The sequence below is a fragment of the Petaurus breviceps genome, unplaced genomic scaffold (genome assembly GCF_028583685.1).
Source record: "Petaurus breviceps papuanus isolate PSGF00001 unplaced genomic scaffold, PetGlider_PUasm1.0 91133, whole genome shotgun sequence".
In the NCBI taxonomy this organism is placed as follows: domain Eukaryota; kingdom Metazoa; phylum Chordata; class Mammalia; order Diprotodontia; family Petauridae; genus Petaurus; species Petaurus breviceps.
In genome coordinates this window covers 2,446,473-2,470,495 of record NW_027187419.1, presented here as the reverse complement: position 1 = coordinate 2,470,495, position 24,023 = coordinate 2,446,473, and the positions used below count along the sequence as shown (strand labels likewise).

The 24,023-nt window shown below is 41.2% G+C and overlaps 1 long non-coding RNA gene across 3 annotated transcripts in view; it reads right to left on the bottom strand.

Annotated features, from left to right (window-relative positions):
- Positions 1-6,052: 6,052 nt before the first annotated feature.
- Positions 6,053-24,023, bottom strand: part of LOC138155016 (uncharacterized) — a 30,441-nt gene continuing 12,470 nt past the window's right edge. The window contains exons 2-5 of one of the 3 annotated variants that reach the window (XR_011166739.1): positions 19,613-19,698; positions 11,920-12,064; positions 9,752-9,966; positions 6,053-6,276 (exon numbers count right to left, since the gene is read on the bottom strand). This is a non-coding gene — a long non-coding RNA (uncharacterized lncRNA). Of the gene's footprint in view, positions 6,277-6,324; positions 9,967-11,919; positions 12,065-19,612; positions 19,699-24,023 lie in introns of those variants that run through there. The other 2 variants (XR_011166738.1, XR_011166737.1) reach the window with 2 other exon arrangements.

Here is a 24,023-nt window from a genome sequence, read left to right as displayed (position 1 = left end):
ACTATCTGTTTGATATAAGAAGTTTGTCTTTTTCTTTCTTCCAGTTATGGGGAGGGAGATAGAAGAACAAGGAGAGATAGGAATAGGGAAGCAAAAAAAAAAGAAAGAAAGAAAGAAAAAAAGAGGCTCTCTGAGGCATCTTAAAAAAATAGAATAAAATAAAAGCCAGACAAGTAGGATAACTTTGAAAGCTACAGAGCATCCCAAAAGTCTTAGCTTAGTCAATAGCCTGAAACTGCACTAAGACTTTTGGGATACACTGTATACCTAAAGGGGTAGCTAGGTGCCACAGTGGATAGACTGCTGGGCCTGGGGTTGGGAAAACTCATCTTCTTGAGTTAAAATCCAGTCTCAGATACTTACTAGTCATGTGACCCTAGACTAGTCATTTAACCCTGTTTGCCTCAGTTTCCTCATCTGTAAAATGAGTTGGAGAAGGAAATGGCAAACCACTCCAGTATCTTTGTCAAGAAAATCCATTATGGGGAATCAGATGCAACACAAAAATGACTGAACAACAATATACTTAGAAAGTAAGCTGTACATAATAAAAACCTGAAGTTTCATGGATGATCCTCTTTTTCTGTTCTATGCTATATATGAAAATATATATATTCCATTTAGTTTTAGTTCTTTGAAATCAACTCATCGGCCATTGGACAAAGTCTGTATCAACAATTTGTATATATTCTAAGGACGGGGTGAGTTTTGGCATCCTTTGTCCCCCTTTTTGCCACTATCACTGTAGAGGTCTAGGAGTCAGTCTGTGTTTTCTTGCCTCCACAAAATCTCACTCTGACTTCTCATCATGGTATAAAGGGGATCCTAGGTTCTTGAAAGTAATTTTAGTGGAACACTAGTTCTGACAAGTTTGACTGTGATGGAAAGACTCTGAGTATGGCATAAGCAATAGACTGTGTGTGCTTTTTGAGGACTGGTCTAGCAAACAATGGAGAGCTAGGCTAGACACTTGGTGATGAGCTCTTTGACCATGAAGCCAAGAAGAAGACAAAATAACCCTAAGATACTATTGTGCACTTCTGCTAGAGGCAACTCCACCCCCCCCGCCCCCGCAAAGGACAGGGGGTACTAAGATTCAAACAATTTTTTGACTGCCTAGAAACTTTAATTTGGACATTGCTACTCTATGTGTAAGATCTTCGTCCAATTGTACTAATGGAGCAATTGAATCTTGTCACTTTTGCCACAAAATCTTTCTTCTTTCAAAATGCATTGCAAATATCACCTATGTGAAGCCATTCCTGATATCTCCAACTGCTAGTGCCTTCTTTGAGTACTTTGCATTTAACTGTCTTTTATTTATTTTACTTTATATTTATTCTATATATAATTATACAAACACTTTGTGTCTCCCATTAGAGTGTAAGCTTTGAGAGCTTAAGTCTTTGTATTTGTATCTCCCAAACATAATACTTAGCACATAATGGACAATTAATAAATGCTAGTTGATTTATCAACATTCTCATTCTCAATGAAACCAGAAGACGAAAGGCACAACTAAACAGAAGGATGGCTCACAGATTCTCCTTGGAGAGGCAAATAAAAGGGATGGCAGAGTTGGTTTTATTATGCACCAAAGGCAACAAGAAACATAATTTCATGGGAAATTTGGCTATCTCATATTGCAGCACTCATGATAAGTATTTGCAAAAAAGACCACCATGAAAATAATTGCATCTTATAGACCAACTATCAGTTGCAACAGATGAAGTGGTAAAGAAATTCTATAAAGTGCTCAATAAGACCCCCCAAATTAAATCAACATGTACTTTTGATACTTGGTGACTTCAATGCCAAGGTGGGAATAGGTGAGGATGGTGAGAAATATATTGAAAAATACAGATCATAAATGAGGAATGAGAGAGACCAAAAGATATTTAAGCCTCCTGCCTCTGTATCATGAATATTCTCTTTGAGAAAAGAATAAGTAGGTGCTGGACATGGTGAGCTCCAAATAATATTATGAAAAATGAAGTTGATTGCATTTTAACATACAGGAAGTGCCTCATTACTGATATGGGAGTCATTCCTATATCAGCTGTCTATGTACAGTCAGACCATCTACTTGTATGAGCAAAGATGAAAATTAGAACAAAGCTAGAAAAAAGAATAAAAATGAGGAAAAGATATGATATGCAATTAAAACTCAATCCTAACTGCTTCAAACAAGTGGCTGATGATGAAAAATAAGATATGGACTACAGAAAGAACACAGATACAGACTTCACACAGAGGTTTTACTGATAAAAATAAATTGCCATAACCAGGAGATCAAAAGAAACTAAAAAAACACCTTAGTCAGAAACTATGATTTACTTGCCAAAGGGAGATATAGCTGTGGAATGCAATGTTGGTCTTTAGACTACAAATTCAATTATAAAATTTTATAGAGACATACGATGGAAGATTGTGAGAAGCATCATCTCATAAAATAAGAAAGAACCAGTGGAGGGCAGATCCAGTTTAAAGGAATTCTGTAAAGATAACCAATTAAGTGAAGCTATCCCAAGGACATTTTCAGAATAGAAACACGAGAGGGACAACAAACAGGAGAAAATGGAAAAGATCTACAAAGATTTTTGTAGCAAACATTTTCAGTTTTATATAATACATTTCAATAATGAAACATCACATTCATAGAGTAATAGAGGTTCCAGCCTTGAACTCTAACATCATCCTGGAGGTGTTTGGAGAGATTGTATAAATACACTAAAAAGAACAAAGATGGGAAAAGCAGCTGAATCAGACCAAATATATGTGGAGATGTTTTGTGCTGGAGGTAAACAGCAAAGATATGGAGAGATTGAACTACTAGGTATCTAGAAGAGGGAAGATACCAGCGGCATGGCAGAAAACCAGCCCTGGACCTTCTTCTTATTAATAATAGCTGGCATTTATATAGTGCTTTAAGTTTTGGAGTTTTATATACATAAACACACATACATGTTGTTGTTAATATACATACACATATATGTTGTATCTATATTTTTATATCTATACAAAAGAAATCATTTGATCCTCATGAGAATATTTTCAGGTAGGTGTTATTATTGTCCTCATATTAAAGATGAGGAAGCTGGGGTTGAGAAAGGTAAGTGACTTGTCCAGGATCAAATGCCCGAGGGAGGACTCAAACTTGGGTCTTCCAGCACTCTGTACACTAAACCCCCAAAACATCACCTATTATTCAATATTTCTCTTTCCCTGATTATTGGAAGATCTTTAACTACAAAGGACCTATGAAGGAAGACGCTATTCACCTCCAGAGAAAGAACTGATAAATACAAGTATACATGGTTTGGTTTTACATATATATTTATCTCTTTCTATGGGGCAGTGAATAGAGCACTGAGCTTGGAATCAGGAAGACTCTATCCCATGAGTTCAAATCAGGCGTCCAACACTTACTAGCTGTGTCATCCTGGGCAAGTCACTTCTTTCCCTTCCTTTCCATACCAACAGAACACGAGTTCCATCAGGTTTCAACAAATTGCCTCAGTCTCCTCATTGTCAAATGAGCTGGAGAAGGAAATGGCAAACCACTCTAGTATCTTTGCCAAGAAAACCCCAAATGGGGTCACAGAGAGTGGGACATGTCTGAAACAACTCAACAACAACAAATATCTGTATCAAGTAGTGGCCTTCTCTAGAGCAGGTTGGGGATGGATGGAGGGAGATAGTTTGGAATTTAAAATGTAATAAAAATAAATAAAATACAATTTTAAAAAATCATATAAGACTTTTATGAGAATCATTAATACAACCATTGAGGGCATCCTCAGTAGGGATACTAGTAGAAAATAAACAAAAAAGAATTATTACAAATTTACCATTACATGATTGACTGAATGATGCAGAGAATGTAAAACCCTGTTGTGCCTGTTTGTTGATCTTTTTTAAACGTTTGATTCAGTAGCGTTAAAAGCTCTCTTTTAACAGGGTTCCTTCCATTCATACATCAAAAATTATTCAAGATCTCTTGAAAGATGTAACAATAGATATGAGCTTGTTTGAAGGTATCTGATCATAAATATTAGGAGAGGCATAAATAGGTATGACAGGCTCTTGTCAGAGTAATGTCGCCAATGTCACAGGGTAGATCCCTCGCAGAGTTCAAGTTGAAGAGGGATTCTCTGTGGATGGCGAACTTCTTTCATATGCTCCAGTTTGCAGAAGTCCTAAAGCTGGCTACATCAGACCCCAGATACTTCAAAGGCTCCTAGAAGAAATCTGTAAGGACTGACATATTGTTGTTCAGTGGTCTTCAGCCATTTCCAGTTCTCTGGGATTCTATGTGGGATTTTCTTGGCAAAAATATTGGAGTGGTTTGCCATGTTCTTCTCCAGGTCATTTGACAGATGAGGAAACTGAGGCAAACAGGGTTAAGTGACTCGCCCAGGGTCACATAGATAGTAAGTGTCTGGGGCCATGAACTCAGGAAGATGAGTCTTCTTGACTCTAGGTCTGGCACTCTACCCACTGTGTCACCTAGCTGCCCAAAGGACTCAAATTAGTTTGGAATAATTATCCAAACAAGAAAAATCAAGTGAATGAATAATAATAATACATAGCTACACATAATAATGTACAGTTAAATGAACAACCCATTTTTATCCTTCAGTATATGTGATGGAAATTCAGATTTGTATCTATCTCTCTATCTGGGCATATAGTATAAAAGGATGAGTTGGGCCCAGAATTATACAGAAGAAAAAGTGGGCTACATTGCCGTTAGGAAATCTCAGAATCCTTTTGCTGATTCCAAAGCTCTCCCAGAAACTAAGGCCTATCTTTTTAGTGTCAGCACTCATTCTACTAGTGTTGTGTGATTGTGAGTCATGAAACACTACAGCCACCAAAATGGAAACTCAGTGTCACACAGAATTCAGTGGAAAGGTGTACTGAGTAGTTTGTAGCAGCTAGGTGACGTAGTTGATAGGGAGCTGGGCCTGAAGTTGGGAACATCTAAGTTCAAATCTGGTTTTATACACTCTGTGTCTATGTAAACAAGTGCATAGGAAGTAGTAGGTGATGGCACATAGTAGGTGCCATGTAAATACCCATTCCCTTCACCTGTGACATACTACAAAGAGGAACTAAAGTAAAAGGTGGTGTCAGAGAAATGTGTGGTTGGAAATTAAGACAGGCTTTTCCCAAGGCAAGAATGAGGAATAACATATGTACAGCCCTTGTGCTCTGCTAGTATCCAGTCACTGTCAGAAGAAGGCAAGGAAAGCTTCTAGCACATTGGCTGGAATCCCTGAGGCAAACTTATGAGGCAAAAACAGCAGGAGTTGTATAGGTTAGGCTGCAATCTCGGTCATTAAAGGGAAATTCATTACCAAGTGGCCAATGTTCTGGTGATGAACTCCTTTGTGTTCCACTATTCCTTGCAAAGAAGACACAATCTGGTATGAATACTGTTGCAAAAAGGCTTTTTAATTTAGTGGAACCTGATGGAACTTGTGTTCCATTGGTATCGAAAGGAAGGAAAGAAGGAAGGGAAAAAAGGGAAGGAAAGAAGGAAGGGAAGGAAAGGAAAGGAAAGGAAAGGAAAGGAAAGGAAAGGAAAGGAAAGGAAAGGAAAGGAAAGGAAAGGAAAGGAAAGGAAAGGAAAGGAAAGGAAAGGAAAGGAAAGGGAAAAGAAAGGGAAAGGAAAGGGAAAAGAAAAAGGAAAGAAGGAAAGGAAGGAAGGAAAGGAAAGGAAAGGAAGGAAAGGAAAGGAAAGAAAGGGAAAAGAAAGAGGAAAGAAGGAAAGGAGGGAAGGAAAAAAGAAAGGAAAAAAAGGAAGGAAACATTTATTAAGCACCTAAAATATGCCAGGAGCTGGGCTAAGATTTACAAATATTGTTTCATTTGGTCCTAACAGTAACCTTGGGAGGTAGGTGCTATTGTTGTCCCCATTTCATAAATGAGGAAACTAGGGCAGAGAGAGATTGTGACTTGTCCATAGACACATACCTAGTATCTGAGGTCAAATTTGAACTCAGGTTTTCCTGAGTCCAGGCCCAGCATTCTATCCACAGTACTGCCCTGCTGCCTCATAAAGAATAGACTTCATGAACCCCCTATATCACCACTGTGTCATGATGAAACATCAGAGGAGGTCTTTTGCAGTCCAATGTTCCTTGTAGTTCTAAAGTCCAATTATTCCTATAATAATTATGATAGAATAATAATAATAATGCTAAGACTTTTTTTTTTTTTTGCAGGGTTCCTGGTGGGTTACAAAGATGGAGGTATGAGATTCTGGACCTGGGAAAAAAGGTGGAGAAGAAGTTTCTCAGGATCGACTCATGCCAGTTATAAAGGACCCATCTCTCACCCTTCTTTGTCATGAACCCTTTAAAATGATTAAGCTGTGAAAAGGGTTGGTTTTGTCAATCTTTTTTGTTTTTACCACTGATGTCAGTCAAAATCGTTCCCCTCTTCTCTGCCATTCTAGGCTGCCACTCTCCTTTCTTCCCACAATCACTTTCTCCCTCTCACACCCCTTCCCCCCACTGCCCTCCCCCTTTTCTTTCTTAGCTGCAGCAGCTGCCCTGATCTATGCAACCAGTTCGATAGAGGAAGTTAGAGGCAGGCAGCCTGGTAACCAGGGCTACCAGACCCCTGCCTCAGGAGCTGAGGAGTAATTTTCTATATAGGGGTCCTGGAGCTGATGAAATTGGCTGCCCCTTAGCCCTAGGCCTTCAGAGAATTGAACCTTCTGCTGGCTTGGGCTATGGTGCATGAGACAGGCTTGGCAGATTGCCACACCAGCTCCTGGAGGACGCTTCTTGACCCCAGGTCTGTTCAGTATGGGTCATGAAATGGGCCACCCAGGTTAAGGGTTGCAGTCCAGAATGAGGAGAGTTTCTGCAGACCACAGCCTCTGCTGTCCATCGAATACAAAACTCCCAAGCTACACAATTTAAGCAATGTATGTGGGCAAACTTCCAAAAACTAGGAATTTCTTGGAAAACAAACCCCATGTCCTCCATGCATTTACTACCTCCCTATCCCTCTTTTTCCTTCCTCTCTCTCTTCCTTTCTCCATCTCACTCATTCTGTGCTCTTCCTGAGACATGGGGCTAATGGACTTTGACTGTTAGCACTGCTAAAGTTTAGGTACTGGTCTCACCCTGGGTCTATACAGCTTCCCCAGGCCCTCTCAGCTCCCCAGAACAGTTTTGGAAAGGGCGTGCTGTGTTAATGGGGGTTAATGGTAACCTCGGAATCAATTTTCCCTCCCAGAAGAAAATTCTCCCGGCTTAGGCTGCACAGACTGTAATACTGAAAATGGCTCTAGATTTGAAAAATTGGCACGTTGTAGTCCAACAAGGCAATCTTTGAATTGCTCAGTGCAGCTGGGCTGCTCTGGACGCCATGTGGTTCGCATTCTAAGCCGTGGGATAGAGAGCACTTTCCTGGCCAAAACCAGCTATGGGATTTTCCCCTCCTCCTCCCTCCATTCCTCCCCACTAATTTCTCTTTTTGTTCAGCTGCCCACATCTCGTTGAGCTCAGGCATCCTCAGCCACAGACCAGGCTATTGGGTGAGGCAAACACGCAGAGGTTTTCAGGATGGCTATATTGGGGCTGCCTCAGGGGCCTCTCTGGGGCAAAGGCCCACAGGACTGAGGCGCTCCAGGAAGCCAAGGATCTGAGCACAGGGTCTGAGAAAGAGGATCTCAGCGGCTCTGCCATACACCCTTAGCACCGGTTCTTTTATTCAATTCCAAACTAGCTTTTGTTGGTCAGAGTTGAGATTGGAGGGTTAGAAAGGCCCAGAGACCTCATTGAATAAAGAAAAGCAGAGCCACAAGGGAGCAATTTCTATAATCACAAAACCAACCATTGTACAGTGTGTTATATACGCTTTATGTCACAGAGCCCCTCAAAGTTCAACCTACTTCCTCATTTTGTAGATGAGGAAAGTGAAGCTGACAATGGCTAAGGCACTTGTTCAAGGCCTCACAGAAAATGTGTGATAGGTAGAGCAGGGACTAGAATACAAGTTTCTTTGTTATGACTTTCTAATCAGTGATCTCATTTGAGTCTTCCGGCATTTAGAGAGGTGGGTATTATGTCCCCAATTTGACAGATGAGGAAACTGAAATACAAAAAAGTGACTTGCGACAGGTCAGTCAACCCAGAATTATCACTATTAAGTATATACTCCAAGATTGTCAAAGGTGAAGATTGTCTGTAAGAATTATATATAATATTTATAGTAAATCATATCATAGCATTATATTATTCATCATTATTATTAATATTGAAGGCAGCTAGGAAGTACAGTAGATAGAGCGTTGGGCTTGGAGTCAGGAAGATCCGAATTCAAATTCTGCTTTAGACAGTTTCTGGCTGTGTGATCTTGGGTAATTTAACTTCTCTCAGCCTCACTTTCTTTATCTGTAAAATGGGAATAATAATAGCACCTATCTCACAGGGTCGCTTTGAATATCAATGGAGACAGCATACGTAAAGTACTTTGCAAACCTCAAATGGTTGTATAAATGCTATTATTATAACATTACCTATAACAGTAGGCAATATTTATTTAGCTCTTTAAGACTGATAAAGGTTTAGTGCTTTAAGATAAGATTATCTTTGTTTTGGTATGGGTAGCTCAGTGTGGCAGTGGATAGAATGTTGGGTCTAAAGTCAGGAAGACTCATTTTCCTGAGTTCAAATCTGGCTTCAGACACTAGCTAGCTATGTGACTCTGGGCAAGTTACTTAAACCTGTTTGCCTCAGCTTTTCATCTGTAAAAAATGAGCTGGAGAAGGAAATGGCAAACCATTCCAGTATCTTTGCCAAGAAAACCCCAAATAGGGTCATGAAAAGTCAGACGTGGCAGAAATGACTGAAATTTATACAGTGCTTTAAGATTTATAAAGTACATGTGATAAAATATTGATGGCAATACTTTGCGGGGAGATACCAAAATACTAGAAACAACTTGGATACCTATAGGTTGTAAAAGTATAGTAAATGTAAAGGAATATCATTGTATTATAAAAAAATGGTGAATTCAAGGAATGGAGAGACACTTGGGCACATACATATGTAGGACAAAGTAGGCAGAACTAAGAGAACAATATAGAGGGTGGCCACAACCATATCAAGGAAGTTAACACTAAGCCTCAGCAAGACTCAGATCAGTCCAATGGTCAATCCTGCCCCCAGAGGACTGATTAGGAATCCTAACTCTCTCCTCGGGCTGAGGTGGTGGACTACAGGTGCAGGATGAGGCAAGTGCTATCAGAAATGATAAATGTGTGAGTTTGTTTTTCTCAGCTGGATGTCTTTGTTATAAGAGACAGTTTAATGGGAAGTCGGGGGGAGGTACGGTTATCCTTTCCACATCATGACTTCCCTCATTGAAGGTTTCGAAACATTGTAAGTGGGCATAACAAATTAAATGGGAATTTGGGGGAGTTTTGTGGAAGCTGAAGACAACAAAGACCAGTAGACAACACAGAGCCTATGACTGAATACTCAACCCAAATTTTACAATAAGGTACCATAAATAACCCATTAAAAAAAAACAAAGAAAAAATTCAGATTTCTTCTCTGGCACAAAGGGAGGATGAAAAAAATTTTGTGTAGTGCAGGGGCACTGAGCCCTTAAATCCTACAATGTGTAAGGGATAACTGTACTGGGAAATGTTAGCCAAATATTAAAAAGGACATTACTAAGAATTTTTTTTTTTGGTCACACTAAGGACTGGGGCCTTGATCACCTGATTCCAGTCTGAGGGTCTCTTTTTCCCATATCACACTGCATATTGTGGGAGTCTCAGCTTCTGCTTTTCGGGCACCATCTCCCTTTCTTCTCAGTTCCTTTCTTCTCTGATGCTGTAGGGGAGAAAGCCGGCCACAAATTCTCCTCTTTGGTGGATCCCGTCAGAGCTTTCTCTTGTTCCCTCATGAAGGAACAAGCTGGAGATCCCAAAGCCTGGAATCGAGAGAAAGAGCAGGATTTGGCCCCGATGTCGGCGGGGTGGGAGGCCCCGGTGAGTCAGAGGCTGGGCAGACAAAGAGGGTCAGCTTAGTAGTACGAGGGCAGGAGAAGATGGCTACGGCGGAGAGCCTGGGAAGGGCAGCAGGTTGCTCTCCTGGGCTGCTGTCAAGCCGCAGAGCCCAGAAGCCCACTGTGAGCTGAGTCATTAGCGCTGGTCTCCCCGCGTAACCTCCAGCATTGTCTGATTCAAGTGTAATAGCTTGTTTGGTGGATTTTGCCTTCTATAGAAGTCCCCCCAAGAGTGAAGTGCTGCATTCAGCCTAGAGAGCACAGGGCCTTTGTGTGGCTGATGGCCCAGCATCAGCTGAATGTGTTTGGAGTTGGTTATCAAAGGGGAGGATAAATTAGAGCACAGGGCTGAAAAGAGAGGAAGAGGGGGACCTTTCATGAGCAAGGCTGAGCACTTAGGCAGCTGACTCAGTCTGCTGGGAAGCCCCAGGGGCTGCTCTCTCGCCTTTTGGCAAGGGGCTAGAGCCGTGCTCCAGGCCTGGCTGCAGCCTGGCAGAACCGAACCCGAAGGTTTCTGAGGCTAGCACAGCCCAGCACCGGGGAGAGGAGCAGGTTCGGAGGAGAATCTGACCAAACGCCAGCAATGTGCGTACACCAGGCAGAACAGCATGCAAACCGACAAATGTGTTATTTTTGAGTTAACACTGTAGCTATTGTTTGGGTAATAGGACTGTAACCCTGGGAAAGGGCATCACAAAGGGACCAGTGGGTGGAATGGGCGGAATGATTTCATTTTCTCCCAGAGCCCGATATCGAGGTTTGTATAGAATACCATAACATCTCCCACCCCCATCCCACAGCCCTGCCAGATTTTCAGATCTGTGAAGTAATAGAATCTCGAGAGTTGGGCGGCACCACGGTGCCTTGGAAAGTGCAGGCATTGGGGTCAGATCCACTTATCAATCCTGACTCTGTCTCTCACTCTCAACACCTCTGGGTCCCAATCGTCTTATATATGACACGAGGATTGGAGTTGGGAGGGGGGAGGGGGTGGCTACTGGATGATCTCCAAAGTTCCTTCTAAATACTAGAGTCCTTCGAAGGGACCTACGGGGGGCACAGCAGGTTGCTTGTCTTTGCTGCTCTTGTTGCCCTAAAACTGGGGGATTTTCCTTTATAGGATCATAGATTTAAAGGCTGAAGAGACCTTTGAGGTCACTGAGCCTGCCCCCCTCATTTTATAGAGAGGGGATCTGAGATACAGAGTGTTAGGTGACTTGCCCAGGGGTCACACAGCATGTTAAGTGTATGTATCAGAATATGAACCGGGGCTAGATCCAGTGCCTTATTATGTGTATACACACACACATACACACATGCACACACACAATACACATACATACATACCTCAAGTGTAAAGAGGCTTATGTGTATGAGGAGAGGTTTATCATTGTGTGACTCAAAGGGAGCCAGAATAGACAAGTCTAGCTTCTCCGCCCGCCCCCCCCCCCCATCCTTCTCCAAGGGAGACATATTCCTTCCAGGAAAGGAAGCAGGAAGTTGGGGCCAGAGTACTTTGCTTTCCTCAGACAGTGGGGGTACCAGATTAGAATCATATTTATCTGTTTCCTTAAATATTATTAGTTTAGGGGATATGACTTAGAAGTTCAATCTAACCTCTAATCATTTTTATCATCATTATTGAGAGGAGGGGGAATCCTAAGCTTTACATACAAGGCTTGACCCCTTCCCTATCTAATAGCAATCCCATAATGAACATACAAATCAAATAGTAAAGAAACCCATTTATCCAAATCATAGCAAAATAGGAATCAGAGAAAGTATACATAGGAGAATATATACTGGATAATGTAGAGGGAAGGAACTGTCCCATTGGGAGCAATGTAACTGTTCAATTAAGAAAGTACTAGATCTTACCCAAGTGGGAACTCCCAAAGTCTCTAGTGTAGCGAGCTGGGGATATGGACATGATCGAGAATGCTGGCTCCTCTCATGTCTTCCCAGAGTCTGTTCCTTCTGCAACCTGAAGTGGGACTGGTCTCTTCCATTTTCTCCCTAGAAACTTGAAACCAGAAATACCCAAAATGATTCATTGCTTAAAGAATCCTGAAGAGACTTGAAGCTTGAAGAGTCCCAAAGGAGGGTTCTGGGCTTGAGGAGTCCCAAAGGGGACTGAAGAAGGCTGGAGCTCTCCAACTTGCTTCCAACTCCTACCCTCACCAAGGGCAGGACACGGCATTCATCTGTACCAATGAGGAGAGTCCCAGGCCAATGGATTTTGGATTAGGGGCTGTACTTTGCCCCTGGTGGCTACTGTCTCAGGAAGAACACCTTTGCTTTTCCTCCGTACAGGACTCCTTTTAGAAAGAGTGTGATGTAGTGCAGTCGTTCCTATTTAGTGGCTGGTGAACCCCTAAGGGTATGTGGTCCAAGACAATAGTCTAAGGAGTTAGCACTAAAATGTCTTTAATGGCACCTTAAGCAGTAAATAATTGCAGAATATTATGAGTAATATATTAAATTACCCTGTGGGTTCATAATACATTTTTTTGGTTCTTGTTGAAACAGACTTGTGGAATGATCCCCACAAGAAAACAAAAACAAAAACATTAGGCCCTGGAAGTGGATAGAGAGGGTCTAAAAATTAGGTTCAAATTGACCTCTGGCACATAATTGGTTTTGTGAGCTTGGGCAAGTATGTAATCTCTCAGTGCCTCAGGCAATTATATAAAAATTTTAATTATACTCTATGTTTATGGAGTTTCCTCATCAAAGTTTCCCTAAATCAATAAAATTATGAGTTCAATCTAAAAAAAAAACTTATTTAGATTTAGATAATAGATTACTATAATATCTATATATATAGCATAATAACATAATATAATATATTTTTGATAATAGACTGTGACATACTCTCCCCTTCAACAAAGCTTGGTCCCAAAAATAAACAATTATCCCACCTTTATCCTCAGAGAACTTGAGTTTAAATTCCAGGTCTGCCAATTTATCTTTGTGATCCTGGACAAATTAATTATCTCACCTCTCTGAACCTCAGTTTCTCCATCTATAAAACAGAGGGGTTAGAGTAGATGTTCTCTGGGTTTCCTTCCAGTTTTAAATCTGTGCTCCAGTTATCCCATTCACTGCACCCCATGGATGGCTTTGCTTCTACTCCTGGCTCCATTAGTTGCTCTCAATCTAGGTGGAGCTCCAGGTCAGACTTCTAGCTGACCCCAGAAGGTACCTCAGTGATGATTTTCTTCAGTTTTTATTGCACTGATCTCCTTTGTTTCTTTTTCTCTCTTCATTACAAAGGAGGGTAGGTAGAAGGAAAGGAGAATGTTTTAGCCTGGAGATGAAAAGATTTAAGGCAGACATGATAGCTGCGTCCAAGCATTTGAGAAGTCATATTTTGCTTGGCCAAGAAGACAGAACCAGAAGCGGTGGGAGAAGGTGGAGCGAGACATTACAGTTTCCCTGCACTGGGCAAATAATTTTATTCCTTAGTGCTCTAGGGAACACTCTAAGACTATAAAGCAGAGAAGGTGCTGATCTCTGTTGGTGAGAGGGAGTTTCTCACCTGAAGCCCTCTCACCAATGAAATCACAGTGCTAGTGAAAGAACATAAAGAAAAATAAAGACAAATTCCCCAAGAGTTAAAGCTATTCCAAAGTGAATTTGACTGCCCAAGAGGTAAGTTTTAAGCAGAGGATATCTGACCCATACATCCATTTATTCAATTCATCAAATATAGATTAAGTCTTTACTAATTACAAGATATGAAGGCAGCTTGGGTAGGGGTTAGCATACTGGGTTCAGAAGACATAGGTTCGAATCTCTCTTCTGACACTCACTGGGAAGTCGCTTCATCTTTATATGTTTTAGACAACTCTCTAGGGTTAGCTAGGATTCATCTAGTAAGTCATAAATCAATTAACAAGCATTTATTAATCACTTAATATGTACCAGGCACTGTGCACAGATGCACTGTGATCTGTATTGGTGGGTAAAATTTCCATACTGAGAGTTCCCTATGATGACTGAATCACAGATATTTTACATATTACAAACACAGGTATTGTTCAGTTGTTTTTCAGTCCTGTCTTACTCTTTGTGACCTCATTTGAGGATTTCTTGGCAAAGATACTGGAATAATTTGCCATTTCCTTCTCTAGCACTCAGTTTACACATGAAGAAACTGAGGCAAAAAGTTGGTTAAGTGACTTGCCCAAGGTCACACAGCTAGTAAGTGTCTGAGACTGGATTTGAATTCAGGAAGATGAGACTTCCTGACTTTATCGAAGTCTAGTGCTCTATCCACTTCACCACCCAGCTGCCTCTATTAAGCATTACAGGCAAGATTCCTTGCTAAGTGTTGTGGGAATTAAAAAAGATAAAAATGAAACAGTCCCTCTCTTCAGGGAACTTATATTCTATTGAACATCAGGTTTGTTGTAGAGGGGATTTCTATCACTTAATGAGTTAGATTAAATTACCTTGTGGCAACCTGGTAACTAGCTATTTTTTCCCTGAGTTAAAAAAAAAAGATGAAATTGTTCTCCATCTCTCCCCCAGTGGTGTGCTTGAGATATTCTTTGTGGGTTTCACCCCTGGGCTGTGCTCTGAGGCTCATTTTACATGCAAGATTCTTTGGTTTCTCTACTGTCTCAATCCTGAATTGGTCTTTGATTGCTATTGGTACCCAGATAGATACTGGCTCCCCTAGAGTATCCTGAGACATTAATACATATTGTGAGTTACTAGGCTAATCAATAGAAAGGTTATTCATGGGGGGAGGAGGGGACAGTGAGTCTGCCTTTTTGCTCACTATGTTTTAAAAAAAAAAAGCTTTTCTTATTTTTTCACCCCTTCCTTGAAGTGTAGTTTGTTGAGATTAACTCAACATTTGATAGTGAGGATCACAGAAGGTAAAATGGACAATTTTAATTAGATAAAATTTAGAAGATTTTGTGAAAACAAATCCAAAATAGCTAAGATTAGAAGGAAAGCAGTTAACTGGGGGATAAAACTCTTTGCAGCAAGTATCTCTGATAAAGGTCACTCCAAGATACATAAGGAAGTTATCTAAGTTTATAGGAATAAAAGCTATTCCCCAATTGATAAATGGTATAGGGATATAAAGAGGCAGTTCTTGAGAGAAGAAACCCCAAATCCTTCATAGCCATTTGAAAAAATGTCCCAAATTACCAATAATTGGAAAAATGCAAATTAAAGCAACTTTGATGCTGTACTTTACACCCATAAGATTGATAAAATTGATGGAAAAAAATAAATGATAAGTGGTGATGTGGGGGGCTTTGGGAAAGCAGGTACATTGGGGGATTGTTGGTAGAGTTGTGGATTGGTATAGCCATTCTAGGAAGCAATTTGAAACAATACTCCAAAGTTTACTAACCAGTACACACCCTTTAACCCAGCAATACCACCAGACCAATAACTCAAAGAAATCAAAGAAAAAGGAAAAGGCTCGACACATGCAGAAATATTTATAGCAACTCTTTTTGTGGTGGCAAAGAATTAGACAGTAAGAGGATGCCCAACAATTGGCAGGAGACTGAAAAAATGATTGTATACAAATGCAGTGGAATACTATTATGTTATAAGAAATGAAGAGGCAGTTTCAGAGAAACCAGGGAAGACTTGCATGAACTGATGTAGGATGAAACAAGGAGAACCATTGAAACAATTTATACTATATTAGTATTCTAAAAGTGAACATGTCTGAAAGACTTAAGAATTCTGATCAACTTAATAATCAACCAGGATTCCAGAGGACTGATGAAGAAAAATGCTGATCACCTCATGACAGAGATAATGGACTAATATGAAGAATAAAAAAATCATTTTTGGATGTGGCCAATGTGGGAATTGTTTTATTTGAATATGCTTAAATGATATGAATCCTTCCTTCCTTCCTTCCTTCCTTCCTTCCTTCCTTCCTTCCTTCCTTCCTTCCTTCCTTCCTTCCTTCCTTCCTTCCTTCCTTTCTTCCTTCCTTCCTTCCTTCCTCTCTTTCTCTGTCTCTCCTTTTTCTTTTGTGTTCAGGGAAATAAGAGGAAGAAAAAAATAAATGCTTGGTAATTGAAAAATAATTATTTAAAAAATTGAGAAAACCCTTATGGGGAAGGCATCCCTTTGACTCCATGTACTTCTGTTAATTTAGGAAAATCAATAAAAAGATTTCTATAAATAAAAAGCACAGAGGTCTTACATAGCAAAGCAGGTTTCCCTTTTCATGTGGTCACCCCCAGGGGAGATTTTGTATCTGAAATTCAAACAATATTTGGGTAGAAGGAATTTCTCATTATATGGTCAGAAGGGACAGCCAAATGAGAAGAAAGCTGAAGGAATGATTGAGTGACATTTCCATTTGTTGTTTTGACTTTCTTATCAGCAAACTCCACTTTGGGCAGGCTAGAGAACCCTGACTTCCAGGTTTTCACTGGAAATGCCATTCCACTGGAGGAGAAGGAGGCTACTCATCCAAGTTTCTCTGACCCTGGTCTGATCAGACTGGTAGGAATAAGAACAAGATGAAAATAATTCTTTGGTTCTTTGGGGAGTTTGACCTCGATAGTAGTCACTTGATAAGTTTTCCTAGGATTTACACTTGGAAGGGATCTTAGAAACCATTCAGTGTAATTCCCTCTTTACAAATTGGGAAACTGAGTCTCAGAGCAAAGAAGCAATGCTGGGACCACACAAATAATAATCATGACTGACATTTATCTAGCTGCCTGACATTTGTAGAGACAGTGTGGCATTTTGGATAGAGAGCAGACCTCAGAGTTGATAAGGCCTGGGTACAAAGTCTGTCTTGGACTCAGGTACTGGCTATTTGACCCTGACGAGGTCACTTTATATCTCATTGCCCCAGGCAGCTCTCTAAATGCAGAACAGTTGCAAGATCTGCACTAAGAGAGGGAGTTTGCTCCCTGTGAATTTCCTATACCAAAAAGAAAGAAAGAAAAGGCACAGGTTGCAGATCAAATGCACTAATGAAATAATTATGAATCGATATGTAAACATACACATAAGCATATACACACATGTGTGCATATGATATGCATGCACATATGTGTATGCACACACATATACAAACATATTGTGATTGTTAAATTGTTTTCATTGTATCCGACTCTTTGTAACCACATTTGGGGTTTTCTTGTCAGAGACACCAGAGTGGTTGGCCATTTCCTTCCACTCCTCATTTTATAGATGAGGAAACTGAGGCAAACAGAGTGAATTGACTTGCCCAGCCAGGGTCACACAGCCAGTAATTGTCTGAGGCCAGGTTTGAAGTCAGGTCTTCCTGGTACTCTACTGTGCCATTTAGGGGAGATACATACACACACATATACCTTTCTATTTGTATATGTAGACACAAAAATATGCATACATATATACACATACATACATATCATCTAGGTGGCAGAGTGAATAGAGTGCTAGGCCTGGAGTCAGGAAGATTTGAGTAAGTGTGTATGATACATACACATACATGTATGCATGCACACATGCATACACATGCATGCATACATACATACAATCAGAGTAGTGGATACAGAGCTGACTGTGAAGTCAAGAAGACCAGAATGCAAATCTTACTTCTGACACTGGCTATATGATCCCCTCAGTGCTCTGGGAAACTCTCTGAGGCAGACCTGCACAGCTTGGCAGTAGGTAGGGGCCCAAATTGAAATAGGCTAAACTTCTTCAAGCCACAGATAGGTTTTTAGCAGCTCACTTTCCAAGTAAAAGTATGATTAAACGTTTGCTACTAAACCATATTAAAAAAGGGAAATATCAATTAATTACACATTATTTAAGATTTTTATTTATCATGAAATTGCTCCTTTCAGACTAGAGGCAGACGTGACCAACACGTGACCAACAAGAGTGAGCAGAAGCGACCCACCTGCCAAGTTACAGAATGGGCACACAGTGACCGGTGGAAGGAGGATTATAGGGAGCGCAGACAAAGCACTCATGATATCTTTGCTTCCTTTTACGTCTTCTCTATTTTTCGCAGGCCACCCAATGTCCTTTGTCAGGTGGCAAGTGACCTACGGGCTGTATGTTGTGCCGACCTGCTCTAAGATATTGTTATAAAGCAATTGCCAACCCGAATTTGCAGAAGGAGTTTCTTCACCTGGTAGTTTCCTTTATCCACCAAGTAATAGCTTCTGTGTGTAGTGTATATATGTGTATACATGTGTACATATACATACTTATGCATGCATACACACAAATAAACCTGTGTACATATAAAATGAATGCACACATTTCACACACACATATATACAATACACATTTACATATACATACATGTATATATACAGACATATTTGTATGTCTTATATAACTATATATACATATATATGCACGTATCTCTGGGTATATACACATCTGTGTGTCTATGTGCACACACATTTTTTAATATAATGTGTGTGGATATATTATACATGCATATGTATATTTATCTCACTTATATGCCTGTGATGGTGTTAGGTGGAGAAAATTGGAAAACAAGCCTTTTGGGGTTTTGTGACTGAGTAGACCCAGGACGGGGAGTTTTCCTGGAGATTTCCCTAGGTGAGCATTGCTCAACGTGTGGTCCCTCCCCATGGAAGCCTTCAGATCTGTCTTAGACATTTAGGTTACACAAAGTAGCATGCCCTAGTGTGCCTGAAGGAATCCCTTGGGGATAGAGGGAGCCCAGTGTACCCGACAGCCAGCCAGAACTTGGAGAAGGCCTTGCCCCTGGGCCTGGAGGCTCAGCCAGGACTAAAGCCTCAGGCTCTCAGGACTGCAGTCTTCCTTGGCCTTCCCCTTGGGCTGCCCCTGCTTCTGCAGAAGCCTCTCTGCACACCATCAGGCAGCAAACTGAGCTTGTGCATCGTGGATTCAGACAAAAGGAGGCTTGCAGCTGAGGGGGCGAGTCTTATAACAAAATTACCAGCCTGCTGTAAACCAAGCACTCTGCCTCCGCAGAGAGGACTCCAGACAGTCTGCCGAGTGTCAGGCCTAGGCCTGCCTGGGCTCAGCAGGGGGTACTGTGGGCAGACAGAGTCAATTACCCAGAAAAGTTCCACTTAACCTCCCCTGCTGCTCACAGACCCTGCCTGGGCCCCAGCAGCCCAGACTGCCCTCTGCCAATGCTCTGCAGGCTTGAGCGGTGGCTGGCTGCCTGCCAACCTTGTCCTAGGTCACACTCAGCACTGTACATGTCAGGGGGTCCGGGCTTCTGCACCAGGCAACTGATGGACTTCTTGTTTTTGCCTTTGCGCAGTGGTCTTCCATCTCTCAATCTGTTAAGCTCACGGGGTCCTAAGGAGCAGATCTCAAAGGACTGCCTTAGCCATTCCACCCGCTGGTCCTCCAAGACAGATGGGCATCCCCTGAATTCTTCATGTGTCCTTTATCACCTCTTCCACTATTTAACAATCCTTATTATTAAGAAATTTGTTTTCATTAAAACAAACAATGACCAATTCCTTCCTGTTATACATAGACTGCAGTACCCTATGTGGAACCATCGGTTACACTAAATAGAGAAATATTGAAAGCTGTGCATAAGTTCACTTACCTTGGTGGTATACTTTCCAGGGAGGCACACCTAGATGATGAGGTCAATGCACGCATTGCCAGAGCCAGCTCAGGGTCTGGGAGGCTCTGAAAGAATGTGTGGGAGAGAAGTCGTATTAGGCTGCCTACCAAACTGAAGGTCTACAGTCAGCTGTTGTACTGACTTCCTTGTTGTATGCCAGTGAAACCTGGACAGTGCACCAGTGTCATGTCAGAAAATTAAACCACTCCCATTTGAATTGTCTGAGGAAGATTCTTAAGATTATCTGGCAAGGTAAGGTATTGGACGAGGTCCTCTCTTGAGCTGAACTGCCAAGCATTCAAACTCTACTGCAGAGAACACAACTCCAATGGTCTGGTCATATTGTTCGAATGCCAAAGTATGAAAGTGCTCATGTGGAGGTCAGAAGAAATAATATAAATAGCAATAAATAAATAACTACAAAATAAATAAATAAATAAAAATTAAATTAAATTTAAATTAAATGAAAAATAAAAATAAATAAATAAAAATTAAAACACTCTCAATGTCTCTCTGAAGAACTTTAGTATTGGTTGGGAGACACTGGTACAGAACCACCCAGCATGGCATGCCCACATTAAAGAGTTCTACAAGCCAACCAGAATTGTAGTAGTACAAAGGAAATGTGAGATGTGCAAATTTAGAGACATCTCCCTCCCAAATGTTCAAGTGGACTATTCATGTCTAACCTGTGGTAGAGTCTTCTGAGTTCATATTGGTCTGATCAACCACAATCAGACACACTGTACCTTGACCCCAACATCATGATGTCATTGGTCCTCTTTGAGTACTAAGGATGAACTACATAGGAACCAGATTAGGAGTGTGGAAGCCAGGGTTCTGAAGGTCTATGCTCTGCCATTTAATGAAAGTATTATTAATGAAAGGGGATACAATTCCACAATGCCAAAATGAGACAAGAGTGTATAATACCAATCTCTGATTGGTTAACTTAGTGGGTAAGAACATCAGCTTAATGGGTGAGTTCAATCTCAATAGACCATGTAGCTTCCAAAGATTTTTAACCCTGAATCAGATATCCATAAATGATTGCCAATGGTCACAACATCAACTAGCCAAGAGATGTGGATGGCTCCATATCAAACTGGGGGAAGAGTTTCGTGAACATATCCTACAGATGATGATTCAGTGCTGCCATTATCATATAGGACAGGCAGCACGATCTTATCAGATGGAAGACAGATCTCTGCTGACAGAAGCTTGAGAATTAGGTCCTTCACTGAGATTCTCTCATCTCAGCTTATGGACAACTTGCAGCATGGATCCACAGAAGGTTAGAGAAGAGATCTTAGAAATTGTCTTATCTAATCTCTTCATTTTAAAGCTAAGGAAACTGAGACCCCAGGGCGGCTAGGTGGCACAGTGGATAGGACATCAGGTCTGGAATCAGGAGTACCTGAGTTTAAATCTGGCCTCAGACACTTACTACTATGGGACTCTGGGCAGGTCACTTAATTCTGTTTGTCTTAGTTTTATCATTTGTCCAATGAGCTGGAGAGAGAAATGGCAAACCACTCTAGTATCTTTGCCAAGAAAACCCTAAATGGGGTCACAGAGAGTCAGACATGACTGAAACAACTCCTCAACAGCACCAATAAACTGAGACCTAGAAGGGGGAATAACTGTGACAGCGTCTCATAGGTAATAACTGCAGAGGTAGCACTTGAACTCAGGCCTCCTTGGTGACCCTGAGGTCAATGCTCTCTATTTTGTTATACTACCATTCCTACTTAGGAGAACCCAGACTTCTTAGGTCCCTTTCATCTCTGAGATTCTTGGATTTTAGCAATACTCATGGGACTGGCTACATGCTAGCAGCAAGGTTCCAGTTATGAGCCCTTAACAAAAGCTATTATCCCAGACCTGATACATGAAGGAAATAGCACCTGCTGGGGATGATGCCACATGAAGGAAAGATCTGTCCATGCCTGTTCCCTTTGGTTTCCTCTGAGGTTTTGGGTGATGCCCTGCCAGCCCATCTCCCTTTTCATGGGGGTGGTTTGGTGAGGTGGGACTGATTGATACTATGAACAGTGACTTCGCCCCAGCAATGTGCTAATTGTGCTAGACAGAGCTGTTTAAATACCACCAGACAGAATATTACTCAAATTAAAATGAGGCCTTAAATGTCATTATTTGTGTCATTATTAATAGCCCCTAATTGTGTTCTCTAATCATCATGAAATTATGTTAGTATTAATATTCACGTCAAAGCTGCCTAGGGAACTTGGAGGATTAAAAAAAAATTATACCATATGTCAATTCCCATGAATGTGAAACGAAATACTGGGTCTTAGTGCTTAACAGCTCTGGCTAGAGATGGAAAGAGAGCTTACAAATGTGGGTCAGTGCCCTGTCCATTCCTGCTGCTCCTTAAGATTCATTTGGCTGGCAGGGCCCTCCACAGGCCACCTTCCTATCCCCACTATCGTCTTCATGCTCAAAAGCCTGTTTGACTTGCTATCAGTGAAGGCAAGTCACATCTGCTCAGCTGCAGGCCCTGCTTGAGAAAACTTTGACATCTCTTCTCTTCTGTCTTCCAACTCTCAGAGATTTGTTCTGGTTAAGATGATCGGAAACAAGACAGAAATGCTATCTGCCCTCCCATGACATCTGCTCATAGCCTTGGAAGTTCACAACTGATGGTATAAATTCTTCCCCAAAACTTTATGAATTGTAAGGAGAAATGGTGGTCCATATAAGAAATGGGCCCTACTTCGTGGTAGACTGGAGACAGCTCAAACTATGTATAAGAGAGCCAGTTGTTAAATTTTGAATAAAGTGCATTTACATCTCAGAAAGTGGCTAATGCAACACAATGAGGGTTTGATTTATTGTTTTGTTGATTGTCTAGATTTAAGAAAGTGATGGAGAAAAATTTTAATAATGCATATTAAACTTAAAAGTGTGGTGGGTACATTTCCCCCCTTGGAGAGCTAGTTATTAAACATTTATCAGCACACCCTTGGCCCTACTCCACTGAAAACTGGTTTATCTTGCAATTAGGAAAGGACAAACAGTCCTTTTGGAAAATTTTCTTGAGGCCTAGAATTTAAAATTACATTACTTCTCATCTACTCCCAGTGTGTTGGAACAGAAAGAGTGCTGGACTTCAAATCAGAGGCCCTGGGTTTGAGTTATGGGTCTATTAATAGTGATAAGATATAAGGCATGTTTTCCCCCACATTTCTGTACCTCAGTTTTGTAATCTATATGTATAGGGTGATGGACTAGATGGTCTCTAGGTTCTCTTTCAATTCTAATATTCTGTAATTTGATGTTGTGTTTGCTGTAGGAAGAGACTTTTTAGGTAAATATTGCTTGGGTGGGGCGGTTTGGGGAGTAGCTGTACTTATATTAAGGGTTAAAGTCAAGGATTTGGCTCCTTTTCAGTCAAGAAGAAAAAATGTAATCCTCAGACTACATGGCTTTCCATTTCTGAGTCCTTCTTAGGTTGAATCTAGGGCTAAGAGGTAGAATTATGATGTCCCAAGCCATACAGTCAATAGGAGATCCACTCTTTCTGAGATGAATGGGGAATATGCCATCTGAATTGAGGAAGCACAGGATTTCTGCAGATACCACATCTACTTCTCCTGGCTGCTTTCTACATATTCCTTTGGGCTACACCCTTAATGCCTCAGTCATCTTCTAATGGAGGTCACATGAGCAGGATGTGTCAGACAAATCAGGGGCAACTGCCTCACACCCACTTCCTGGAGCCCCTGGAATTCTCTGGAACAGAGAATATTCAAATGTCTTCCTTGGTGAAACAGCACTCTTCCAACCTCCTAAATATTATGACTTGAGTTAAATATAACCCAGAACATGAAAATAACTGCACAACACAGGAAGGGGAAACCAGAGAGAGGAGGGGTGGGGGAGGAGAGGGGAAAAGGAGAGAGACAGACAGACAGAGAGGAGAGAAAGGGAAAGAGATAGAAGGGAGAGAAAGGGAGAGAAAGAGAGAGGAGAGAAAGGGAGAGAGAGAGAGAAGGGAGAGAAAGGGGGGGGGAGAGAGAGAGAGAGAGAGAGAGAGAGAGAGAGAGAGAGTCCTGAAAGTAGATCCATGATGTCATGCTGGATGCTCCAGTGAAATCAAACCCAAAGCTGTGGGGAATAAAAAACACCCCTCACCCCAATTCTCCTTCTTACTCTTTTCAATGTATGCTGGGTTGATGGATCCCTCCTGCAAGCTGAGTCAGGCAGGGCTGAACTGAGCTCAGGATGTATAGAGTCTGAGCTTATTTGCTTTTGTCTTGGGGGTAGGAGAGAAAGAATAAGGATTTCTTGGTTAACCAAGGACGTAGTTTCCTTATTTGTTTTACTTTTTTTATTGCTAAAGAAGGACAATGGGTAGGAACAGGAA